We start from the raw sequence: 13,216 nt of genomic DNA, 5'->3' as shown, positions 1-13,216 counted from the left end.
ATTTTTCATGGAGTGCTGCACTGAGGTATCGACGTGGGTCGGTGAGGCCTGGCACGAAGTCGGCGTTCCAAAACATCCCGAAGGCGTTCTACAGGATTCGGGTCAGGACTCCATGCAGGCCAGTCCATTACAGGAACGTTATTGTCGTGCAACCACTCCGCCACCGGCCGTGCATTATAAACGGATGCTCGATCGTGTTCAAAGGTGCAGTCGCTATCCCCGAAATGCCCCTCAACAGTGGGAAGCAATATGGTGCTTAAAGCATCCATGTAGGCCTGTGCTGTGATAGTGCCACACAAAACAACAGCGTCCATGAAAAACAGGAACACACCGTAACACCACCGCCTCCGTCTTTTACTTTTGGCACTACACAATCTGGCGGATGACGTTCACCGAGCATTCGCCATACCCACAACCTGCCATCGGATCGCCACATTCTGTACCATGTCACTCCACACAACGTTTTTCCACTGTTCAGTCGTCTAATGTGTACGCTCATTACACCAAGTGAGGCGTCGTTTGGCATTTACCGGTGTGATGTATGGCTTATGAGCAGCCGCTTGACCATGAAATTCAAGTTTTCTCACCTCCCGCCTAACTGTCATAGTACTCTCAGTGGATCCTGATGCAGTTTGGAAATCCTGTGTGATGTTCTGGATGTATGTCTGTCTATTACATATTACGACCCTCTTCAACTGTAGGCGGTCTCTGTCAGTCAACAGACGAGGTCGGCATGTTCTCATTTGTGCTGTACGTGTTCCTTCACGTTTCCACTTCGTATCACATCGGAAGCAGTGGACCTAGGGGTGTTTAGGAGAGTGCAAATCTCGCGTACAAATTATGACACAAGTGACACATAATTACCTGACAACGTTCGAAGCCCGTGAGTTCCGTAAAGCGCCCCAGTCTGCTCTCTCGAGATGTAGTATGAGGACTGAGGTCTCTGATATGGAGTACCTGGCAGCAGGTGGCAGTGCAATGCACCTAATATGAAAAACGTATGTTTCTGAGGGTGTCCGTATACTTTTGATCACATAGTGTACTACAATAAACAAAACTCCTTAAAAGGACGCATTGTACAGCACACTTGCAGTGAGACACAGACGCAAATCCTGAATGCAGCCAGCCATAGCCTCCACTTCCTATCACATCGGAAACAGTGGGCCTATGGATGTTTAGCACAGAGCAGAAATCTCGCGTACAGACTGTGACACAAGTGACACCCAATCACCTGACCACATTCGAGGTGCATGAAATCCGCAGAGCACCCCAGTCTGCTCTCTCATAGATGTATTATGACTACTGAGGTCGCTGATATGGAGTACCTGGCAGCCGCCGGTCCGCGGATAAGTCACGAATATCGGCCGATTTGTCCCATACACACGAATTGATCCGTCCTGTCGGCGTATACGGGAGACCTGCTCGGACGGGAGGCGACAGCACGTCGGTGGCAGACCAAGGGCCTCAGATACGCCGACCAGATCCGTCAGAGATACCGGCGGAGCTGGCCCGCAATGCCAACCCGTCGCGGAAATCCGCTCGCGTGCGCCCAGGTATTGATGGCGTCGCTGAGAGAGGCCAGACTATCGGTAGCCAGTGGGCGGGTGCAGCTCCTCCCACCGTACCTGGCAGTGCTGAGGAGGGCGAAAGGCGGCGGTGGCGAAACCCCAGGGTCCCGTTAGCGGGGGCGGCGGCCGTGGGCGGCGGTCGTGCGGCACGCCGTCTGTTTCTGCCGGCCTTGCGGCGGCGGCCCTGCACGACTGCGCATGCTCCGTGGCCGGGCGCGATGCTAATCTCTGCCGTACCCTGCCCGCCTGTCTGTCCTGTCCGGTGCTGTGCTGCCACGGTCGCCACGCGGGACCCGTCACTAGCGGCTGCGCTCCCGGCACCCGGCGTGCGAGACCCCCCTGTCCTCGTCACGGCGACGTTCCACCTCGGCCGATCACTATCTGAGGCAGCCCACGCAGACATGTCAGCCCACGTGATGTAGCCGATATCGTCGTAATAGGTACGGCAGCACTACTCTTTTGGAGAATACAAGAAAATGGTTCAAATGGCTCTGAGCACTGTGGGACTTAACTTCTGAGGTCATCAGTCCCCCTAGAACTTACAACTACTTAAACCTAACTAACCTAAGGACATTGCACATATTCATGCCCACGGCACGATTCGAACCCGCGACCGTAGCGTTAGCGCGGTTCGAGACTGTAGCGCCTTGAACCGCTCGGCCACCCGCGCGGTCTTGGAGAATACAACTGCGGATTTTCGTATTAAAGGAAAAATGGAAAGATGCCACCGAATAGATGTTGTTGTTGTTGTTGTCTTCAGTCCAGAGACTGGTTTGATGCAGCTCTCCATGCTACTCTATCCTGTGCAAGCTCCTTCATCTCCCAGTGCCTACTGCAACCTGCATCCTCCTGAATCTGTTTAGTGTATTCATCTGTTCGTCTCCCTCTACGATTTTTACCCTCCACGCCTCCCTCCAATACTAAATTGGTGATCCCTTGATGTCTCAGAACATGTCCTACCAACCGATCCATTCTTCTAGACAAGTTGTGCCACAAGCTCCTCTTCTCCCCAATTCTATTCAATACCTCCTCATTAGTTATGTGATCTACCCATCTAATCTTCAGCATTCTACTGCAGAACCACATTTCAAAAGCTTCTATTCTCTTCTTGTCTAAACTATTTATTGTCCACGTTTCACTTCCATACATGGCCACTCCATACAAATACTTTCAGAAACGACTTCCTGACGCTTAAATCTATACTCGATGTTAACAAATTTCTCTTCTTCAGAAACGCTTTCCTTGCCATTCCCAGTCTACTTTTTATATCCTCTCTACTTCGACCATCATCATTTCTTTTGCTCCCCAAATAGCAAAAATTCCTTTACTACTTTACTTTAAGTGTCTCATTTCCTAATCTAATTCCCTCAGCATCACCTGATTTGATTCGACTACATTCCATTATCCTCGTTTTGCTTTTGTTGATGTTTATAATATATCCTTCTTTCAAGACAATGCCCACTGCGTTCAACTGTTCTTCCAAGTCCTTTGCTGTCTCTGACAGAATTACAGTGTCATCGGCGAACTTCAAATTTTTTTATTTCTTCTCCATGGATTTGAATTCCTACTCCGAATTTTTCTTTTGCTTCCTTTACTGCTTGCTCAATACACAGATTGAATAACATTGGGGATAGGCTACAACACTATCTCACTCCCTTCCCAACCACTGCTTCCCTTTCATACCCCTCGACTCTTATAACTACCAACTGGTTTCTGTACAAATTGTAAATAGCCTTTCGCTCCCTGAACTTTACCCGTGCCATCTTTAGAATTTGAAAGGGAGTGTTCCAGTCAACATTCTCAAAAGCTTTCTCCATGTCTACAAATGCAAGAAACGTAGATTTGCCTTTCCTTAATCTATTTTCTAGGATAAGTCAGTATTGCCTTATGTTTTCCAACATTTCTACGGAATCAAAACTGATCTTCCCCGAGGTCGGCTTTTACTAGTTTTTCCATTCGTCTGTAAAGAATTCGTGTTAGTATTTTGAAGCTGTGGCTTATTAAACTGATTGTTCGGTAATTTTCATATCTGTCAACACCTCCTTTCTTTGGAATTGGAATTATTATATTCTTCTTGAAGTCTGAGGATATTTCGCCTGTCTCGTACATCTTGCTCATCAGATGGTGGAGTTTTGTTAGGACTGGCTCTCCCAAGGCTATCTGTAGTTCTCATGGAATGTTGTCTACTCGCTGGGCCTTGTTCCGATTTGTGCATAGATAAGATAAACTAATACGTAGCTTGAAGGGTTTTACTTTGAGTCACAATCACCAAACAGCAGTTTTGCGCTGCAGCAGTTGAGCAATGATAATGGTCGATATCAGCATAAACCTGTTTCCTGCATCCCAAGGAAGACGCCTCATACAGGGTATTCCAGGAGAAAAAGACAAAATTGAGATATATGACAGGAACGATGGGTTCTTAAATGTGCCCCTTAACAGCTTTTCTATCTCCTACGTTGTGAAATAAATCTCTTCTACGGCAACCTCTTCGCTTCCCAGGTTTCGGAAGGTGTAGATGGACCAAAAACCTGTTAGTAATAATGGGCTCTAACATGCATACTTTAAGAGCTAAGAGGACGTGTTCAGTAGAAAAGATGAGCTTCATTGTAGCAACTATCAACAAGGACTCATAGCTCTTAATATACGCGCTTTAGAGCCCATGTTTGCTGGACATATTTTTCTTGTTTTGGCCCGTGCTATCACCTCCATAAGTATGGAAAGGAAAGAGCTTTCAGTAGAAGTTCCACAGTACCGAAGATCAAGAAGTGCGCGTTGCTCTTAAGACACACATTTTAAAGGCCATGTTTAGTAGATTATTACGTTTCCAGTGATCGTTCTCGTCATATCCCTGAATAATGTCCATTTCTCCTGGGGCTGCCCGTATTACAGGCCAAGTAACTAGACTTTCTAAAGTTATAGATACTTCGTTTGTATCCAGTGAGCTGCCGCAGTGCTGGATACATTGTAATCTTATTTGATAGATGTGGGTTTCGACTAACGCTGTGGCTGCCCTCTGAGCATTCATGGTGGTGTCTGTTTGTTCTATATCGAGTCTTATTACCACTTTCGAGCAAAGACGCTCTGAGCGTGTTTTTTAGGGAATTGACTAGTTTGAACCTGGGACCTGTTGCTGGTATGGAGACGCCAGACCACACATGACGTGTAGAATTCAGCACAGTTCAGTAAGACTAGCGATGATATAACCAAATACTTTTTCAGGTCAGCTCCACTGCACTCCCTGTAAAAGAATCTTAATACTAACTAAATTTAGTGGAATGGGTTCAAGGCTTTCCTATTTTAAGTTATCTGGTAAAATAACGTCGAAAAATCAGTTAAGTTTACCATTAGAAATTTTATTCTACTCACAAAACATTGTTTATAAATTGCACTATTGATAAAAGGAAGTGTTTTAATACAGGATGGTAAAAACCAACTGCGTTCAACAAAAATGTGAACGAATATTCCCTGAATGGGTTTCCAAGTTCTACAATGGATCGAAGGATGACCTATGCCATATCACATCTATAATCTAGGTTTAATTTAAGTTTCACAAAAGAGAAAACTATCAAAATGGTCTACAGTGACCCTCAATTTTCTTTAATTACTTATCTAACTTGTCGTAAATTACAGTGGCTGATGTGGCTTCTCAATAACTATATAACAGAAAAATCATCGCGTTTCAGATCTTTACTTCAAGTGGCAAATGTGAACACCATGAGTTTTAATTAACGATCGACACTAGTATTATGCAAAAAGGGTGTGTAACAGATGAGACTTCTGCAGTTCTGAGTGAAGCCTTATGCACTGAAAAATGCGGCAGCGCGTGCGTTCATTACCTTGTCGGTGTTCAGGCAGCGCCAGGGCGGCAGCGGACGGCGTAGCAACCATCCAGCTCGCCGTCTCGGAACTAACTCTAACTTCTCCTTACTACAATTTACCGAAGTTGGTTTAAAAAAAAAAACTATGTGGCTGTGTTTTCATCTGACCAGTCAGGGTCTGAATGTTAACCTTAAGCTCCGCCTACAAAAATTCTGTCTATCCAATGAGAAACGTTATACTTTTCGTGGTGGGGCAATGTTTTTAAAGTTTGCAACGCAACAGAGACGCGAAACAGTCTCACGCTAAAACTTGCGGGTGGTGTGGCCCTAGTGGTTAGCTGGCGATTTGGGTGTCCAGTTCGTCCCTTATCGTAGGGCCTTCTAGCTTAATACGGTTCTGCTCTCGGCTTCTGTTCTCGTTTCTCCCCTCAGAACTGCGTCTGTCTCACGGTGGGAAGGTACGACATGCATTTAGGCATTCTTGTGTTAGTCTGTGGTATTCCATTTGCTCAGTCGTTACTCGTATTACTTTGGTTAATTTAATGTCACGATTTATTCGGAGCTATCTACATCTACATCTACATCCATACTCCGCAAGCCACCTGACGGTGTGTGGCGGAGGGTACCCTGAGTACCTCTATCGGTTCTCCCTTCTATTCCAGTGTCGTATTGTACGTGGAAAGAAGGATTGTCGGTATGCTTCTGTGTGGGCTCTAATCTCTCTGATTTTATCCTCATGGTCTCTTAGCGAGATATACGTAGGAGGGAGCAATATACTGCTTGACTCTTCGGTGAAGGTATGTTCTCGAAACTTTAACAAAAGCCCGTACCGAGCTACTGAGCGTCTCTCCTGCAGAGTCTTCCACTGGAGTTTATCTATCATCTCCGTAACGCTTTCGCAATTACTAAATGATCCTGTAACGAAGCGCGCTGCTCTCCGTTGGATCTTCTCTATCTCTTCTATCAACCCTACCTGGTGCGGATCCCACACTGCTTAGCAGTATTCAAGCATTGGGCGAACAAGCGTACTGTCACCTACTTCCTTTGTTGTCGGATTGCATTTCCTTAGGATTCTTCCAATGAATCTCAGTCTGGCATCTGCTTTACCGACGATCAACTTTATATGATCATTCCATTTTAAATCACTCCTAATGAGTACTCCCAGATAATTTATGGAATTAACTGCTTCCAGTTGCTGACCTGCTATTTTGTAGCTAAATGATAAGGGACCTATCTTTCTATGTATTCGCATCACATTACACTTGTAATGCTATGTGACACACTACTGGATTTGCATATCATGTCAGGGTTTTCATGGAAGGTGTTGGATTTGCCTGACACCTTACAGCCCTAATGGAGGTTTTCCTTGTTATTTCTAAAGTCCTTAAAGAAAGTATCAGATAGTACTTGGCAAAGGACACAGCTCGTGTTTTATGAAGCGGGACAAGACAGAAGAAAAGTGACACCAGCGTCTTGTATCTGCAAGTATTTATGTTTCTAGCACATAGTTTTGTTTTCAGACACATGACCCGTTCAAAGTTGTAACATTAAAATGTCCCTAATTCTATTAAAACGCGCCCAACCTCCTGATATGAAATTAGTAACTGTAAATTTAAAAGTTCAAATTTTGGCCCCTGATTCTTGCCTAACGATGCCGCCTTCAGTATAATCGAAAAAAACTATTAAAAGTGAATAATACATCTAAGTACCAGACGAGGAGAGCAAAATGATTAGATTAGCAAAAATGAGTAATCCTAAACTCTCAACCGCTTTCATGTTCAGAAATTAATTGCTACTAAGTACCAAAACTTGGGAAAACTTCGCAGGCAATAGGAAAATGGACACCTAACAATACCGCGTGTCAACTGAATGAACATATGATGGTTGACATACAGAAAAAGTCTTGTCCTTAGTGTCTGAATTCAAGAGACTTCAACGAGATATTTACTTCCTGTCGAGAGATTAATCTGAAAAGGAAAAGACAGGGAAGACCAGTGGTTGCACGGAAGAAAAACAATTTGAAAATCACCCCTGCCATATGTGCCCTCTATACAGCACGTGTACTTGAAAACCATTCATATAGAGTAAAAAAATGTATCGAAAAAGTTAGCTTTGCAAAGAAAGGATGATGACGATACTATTATTTAATTTGAAGATTTTAAAAATTAAGGTAGTAAAGTACAGTTTATATTCCTTCATGGTAAGTGTAACAATCAGTTGCAAATACAGGAAGGTGTGCTTGAATGAAGAACGCTAACAGCAGCGTGGGTCATTGTTCATGTGGACGATCGATAATATCTTCAGATGGAGATCGTCGGCATAGAAGTAATATTTACAGGACTGAACTAACGAAGTCTCAGACAAACAAACCAAAAGTGGGATTAGGACCGAAACCCGTAACACTCCTGAGAGAACGTGCTTCCAGGACAGCTTTCCATTCCCACAGACACTGTTGCCTCTTTTAGAGGTAAGCTTTCAAACCACTTCAGCGTTTTATCTGAATAATTTAACTGCCACGTTTTTCTGAGCAGTACGGCAAAGATCCACCTTTCATGAACAATGGAGCTTGCCATTGGCGGGGTGGCCTGCGTGCCTCCCCTCTGATCACCAACTCTGGGTAAGCTGCCGCGCCTTCACAAACATATCCCTCCAACCATGTACCTATGCACACACATCGCATCCTATCCCAACGGAACTTCAACCAGCTCCGTCTCCCAGACAATGAGATCCGCCTCGATATTTATCTCTCTGACAGCTTTCACTTAGCCTCCTATCCCATTCCCCGTCAGGCTCCTCTCTCCTTTCCCTCTCTAACCATCCCCATCCCTTTCCTACCCTACCGCAACCACTGCCCTACCCAAACGACACACTACTCCGCACCATCTGTCTTTCCCCAGCGACTGTATTTTCCTCCAACCACCTCAACTTGTAATCTTACGCTCCCACACATCACCATTAAATTTGTCATTCTTTTCATTAGTTTCAAAAGCTTCGAGAGGAGTAAGACTTACAAATAAACTTTTTTACTTATCTTCATTTTATCGTTGTTGGCTGCAGTAACGTCTAGGGGTAGATTCTTGAAGCTTAAATTTGTTAACTTTGTGGGTTCCAATTGACATAATAATGTTTGAACATTTGCCTGTCTTACTCTTGAATTTTATTTTTTTTTGTCACATTTTTTCATTATCACACCGTTTTTACAATTTCCACTTCTTATAACACTACAAATTACATTGTTACTGGCAGATGTAAAGACACGTCCGATTGCATCCGAGACATGCATACTACCACTCACTCCAAAGAGTTTACAAAACAAAGGAATTTACAAACTGTCTTGACAAAAGGAGAATCATCACCAAGTTATATCATTATTTTTTAAATTAATCCAGAAATAAATTTAATAATTAGCGTTAGATTGTACTATTAATAATATGAATTTTAAGTATGCCACATATTTCATAACTTCAAATATTTCTAAAAGAAGAATAATTTTAGCTATACAAACAGAGCTAGTAAACATAGATTGTAACACATTAATTTTTTTGTATACATTTCAGCCTGAAATACAACACATCGTATACAAAATCATATGAAATTGATTTAGTTAAACAACTGAGATAATGTTCACCTACACAACATTCAAAAATATTCCTGATATCACCTATTTCTATATAAAAAAAGGTAATGTTAGAGTAGGGTGTCCCATTACAAACTCCTACCACTCATCTCCATAATTGTCTTACCTAACAGTCACCTACCTTCCTATCCACACCCCTCAACCCTATGGAACTTACTCTATCCTCTGGTAATACTTCTAAACCTAGTGCGGGTATTTCATACTTTAAGGAAATGTGTAGTGCTTCAGTGTTTTTAGCAAAAGAGTTTTACGGTCCTCCGATGTATTTGGAAGTGTATATATTATCATTTTTTAACTGCCCGTCATTTTTACTTTAAAACAGACAACATCCCCAAACTTTGTTTGTAGAGTCTCTCTTTCTTCTTTTTCACTACGCTTGTCTGAAGAGCGGAGAACTATATCGCTGACAGCTCTTCCCCCCCCCCCCCCCCCCCCCCTCAGGCCGTATGGGGTGAGGGGAATGAAATAACAATTAAAAAAGGTCTTCGTCAGTTTTCTATGGCTCACCTGAAGATGACTGGCAGTTTCTTAGTCGAAATATCGTGCGATGATTTAAACGAGGATCGGCTGCACGCCCGGAATTTGTTTGAATATATATTCTGAAATTTTTTGAGGACATAGATGCAAGCAGAAATTTTCCTCCACATCGTGTCAGTGTGTTCTGTCCAGTTGAGATGCTCGTCTAAAATTAGACCAAAACTCTTCAGTGTTTTGTGATTTGATACTGGAATGCCATCGAGCAGAATAGGAGACAATTGTTCGCAAAATTCTGAACTTTTTTATCTTCTGACGAAATACTAAGATTATGTGGCTTTTTTGCATTCACTTCCAGTCCCAGGTTATGCGTTCATATTACCACTGATGGCAGATCATCAGTCGTCTGGAGAATCACCCTGCTGATATCTTCAGGTCCGCCACTTGAGTAAAGCTGGGGAGCGTGGGCATAGAAATGATATTTACAGGACGGGACTGACGAAATATCATTGACATACAAGCAAAGCAAAAATGGGCTTAGGACTGGCCCCTGTAACAGTCCTGAGTTAACATTCTTCAAGGACGACTTCTATTGCCAGAAACGTTACTGTCTGTTTTACAAGTAAGTTTCCAAACTAGTGCATTACATTAACTGAAAAATTAAGCTGTCACATTTTCCCGAGCTGTCAGTCAACGTTGACTGTATATAAAACTTGGCTAGAGTAGTGTCAGTTGTGTGGCCTCAGTGTTGCCCATTGCACAGTGGTGCATTTAAACACTTAATTAACAAACAAAACCTTGAAAACGTTTTAAATGGAATGGTTAGTTATTGCACGTGGTTGAGCTTTTCGGCCCTTAATTTATTCATTTTAATTGGTCTGGAAGTCCTTAGCTTTGTACTTTAGTACTTTAAGAAATTCAGCTACTGGCCACATTTTTATGAATTTTTGTTGAAAGCAATACGCGTTTCGGATTTTCGTACATTTTCAGTTGGTGCAATACATATTTAAATGTTCGGTAGCACACCGTTAAAACATCAGGTGAAATTGTATATATTTCTAAATATACAAGTGGTGAAGTCCAGTGTGTAAACAATATTGTTATTTTGAACAGGGCTGTTACAGCATCCAGACTGTAGTCGATGTTCTTAGCGATATGCTAACTGTAGATTTAAATGTGTAAAGGGTCGGTCACAATTAAACTTGAGGTACTTGAGCCAACGTAAACGGAAAACTATTTGCCGTTTGGATACCTAACTTTATAGGGATGATGTTGAGACTGAGCGCTGCAAGATTTTTGCTATAGTGCCGTGACTTGCCGTAAGACGCCGGTACTGGTACGGCGATGTAAGGTAGAAACACAAGCATAAGACGTGTGCATTACAGTTGCGGACACTCAGCAGTGGTCTGGAGCAGGTGAGCAGGGCTTTACTGGTAAAACTGTTTTATCAAAATAACAGCCACAATGTCGGTCTTTTTCTCCAGTATCGACTCATTAAAGGCATGTGGAGAGTTCCTCTTTCCTTATGGGCGTTGAAGACGATTCGTGATTGACTGGCGATGTGGAAATTGCTCCTGGGAGAGGCCGACAGGCAACTGCGCCACAAATTGTTTACGAAGTTACTGTTGCCATCAATAGATCCAACTTGAAGCGGTGCACGAGCTGTGTCACGACAGCTGAACATTACGTACTGCACACTTGTAAAAGCGCTGTGAAATGGCATCTGCCGAAACTCCCAGGCTACCATGTATACAGAGATTCTTCGCATTGAGCAATGTTTATAACCTGGAACGTAAAGACGGTAGAAAATGGTTCAAATAGCTCTGAGCACTATGGGACTTAACATATGAGGTCATCAGCCCCCTTGAACTTAGAACTATTTAAACCTAACTAACCTAAGGACATCACACACATCCATGCCCGAGGCAGGATTCGAACCTGCGAACGGAGCGGTCGCGCGGCTCCAGACTGTAGCGCCTAGAACCGCTCTGCCACCGCGGCCGTCTAAACACTGTAAGCAACTAACAAATGTTACCCCCTTATGTGAAAATTGAAATGTGTTTTTTTTTCAGTGGTTTATTGTAATTTATCATCCGAGTGTCCTTAGAAACGTTCTCACAAAGTCTCATTGTCCTACCATGACTCGTTTTTGGTGGGGACCCTCTCAAGTAGAGGCAGTTTAAGTGGAAGACCCTGTATTAGCCAGCTGAAGATGCGTGAAAATTCGACACGTGTATTGGTACGAACAAAAATGCATAAAAATGTGGCTGGTTGCTATATTTCTCAAAGTAATAATGTTTGGAGTCCTTTCTCTCAAAACTGAGTTTAGTGGACTCGTGCTTCACGGTGTAACACACTCCATTTTAATCGGTGTATTTACGAAAGTAACTGTTGCTCATTATAATTTGTGTATGACATCATGTGTCGGAGGCTGGCTGAATGGCTAATATCCGGAAGCCAGAGCAACAGTAAAAAGCGTGATGAATGTCAAACGGCGGCGTTTGTGCGTACCACATCAGCACCGGCGGCGCGGAACCCCGGGGGTCAAGTGGAGTGGCCCGCCAAATTAAATCCCATCTGGCGGCCAGATACGGCGCCCCCCTAGCCAGCTCCACCCTCCCGACAGCTGCAGGGAGGAAGCTCCCCCAGTGATTCACCATTACTGGCCGACCGGGAGTGGAAAGAAGAAAAAAAATGAAAGGTGTGGAGGGTCCGGGGTATACAACACGTGACCGGCGTATTCCATTACGGCGGAGGGGTCGACAGCGCGCGAGAAAACAAACAGGGGCTCGGGGTAGGGGAGGCTGGCGTCCCATGCGGTACGGTGAGTGTCTCCCTGAATGGGTCGGCTGCGGGAGCAGCAGCAGGTAATCCTGCAGGAGGCGGCCGTTCCTCGGGGCTTAGTGCGTATACCGGCTCTAGCAGGTCTGGAACGCCCGGACCCCTCCCGTCAGCGAAGTCGACTGAGCAAACAGCCCATTTGCACGTATACCAGACTGGACCGGCGCTTTAATTCCGGTCTGCAGCGGATCATCTCCCCGGCGTGTTAACACGGAGAGTCCACCTGGTACCCCCCTCCCCCCCCCCCCCCCTGCCCCCCCGTGAAACTGCCCGTGTGGCAGCCGGCCAGCTTCCGCCTTTTGTGCTTGCGCGACCGGCCGACGGAATCGGAGGTAGGCAAAGGCACAGCGGGTCCCCAAAGGACGGGGGCCTCCTCATTTTTTGGGGTGCGTGTGTGAGAGAGCTTACGGTTAAGCGGAGCGGCACTTTCTTGAGGTTGGTTAAGGCGGCGACAGACCGGTTCTTCAGACCGAACGGCCGGCGCGACTTGTCGACCAGAGGGGAACCGTGTCTTCACTACAGATCCCAGCTGGCGTTCATTGTGGGCGCCTGAATGTGCATCTGACTGAGGCTGTCACCTAGAGGAGTCCAAACCGCTCGCCGACTCTTACAACGCGTCACTAACTCGCTCCAGTCTTTCGCCTCCCATGTCACTCTATCTTCTAGTCAACGCGTCTTTGACACTACTGTCCTTATCCCATACGTTTTATATAACACCACCACTTCTTTGTCAATACAATCGGTACCTCTCACCTTTTATATAACCCTAGCACTTTTTCTCCTGTTCGGGAGTAATACACATTGAAGAGCCAAAGGAACTGGTACACCTGCCCAATATCGTGTATGGGTGCCGCCAGCACTCAGAAGTGCCGCAACAC

The sequence above is a fragment of the Schistocerca gregaria genome, chromosome 7 (genome assembly GCF_023897955.1).
Source record: "Schistocerca gregaria isolate iqSchGreg1 chromosome 7, iqSchGreg1.2, whole genome shotgun sequence".
NCBI lineage: Eukaryota > Metazoa > Arthropoda > Insecta > Orthoptera > Acrididae > Schistocerca > Schistocerca gregaria.
Note: the sequence above shows the minus strand (reverse complement) of the source record.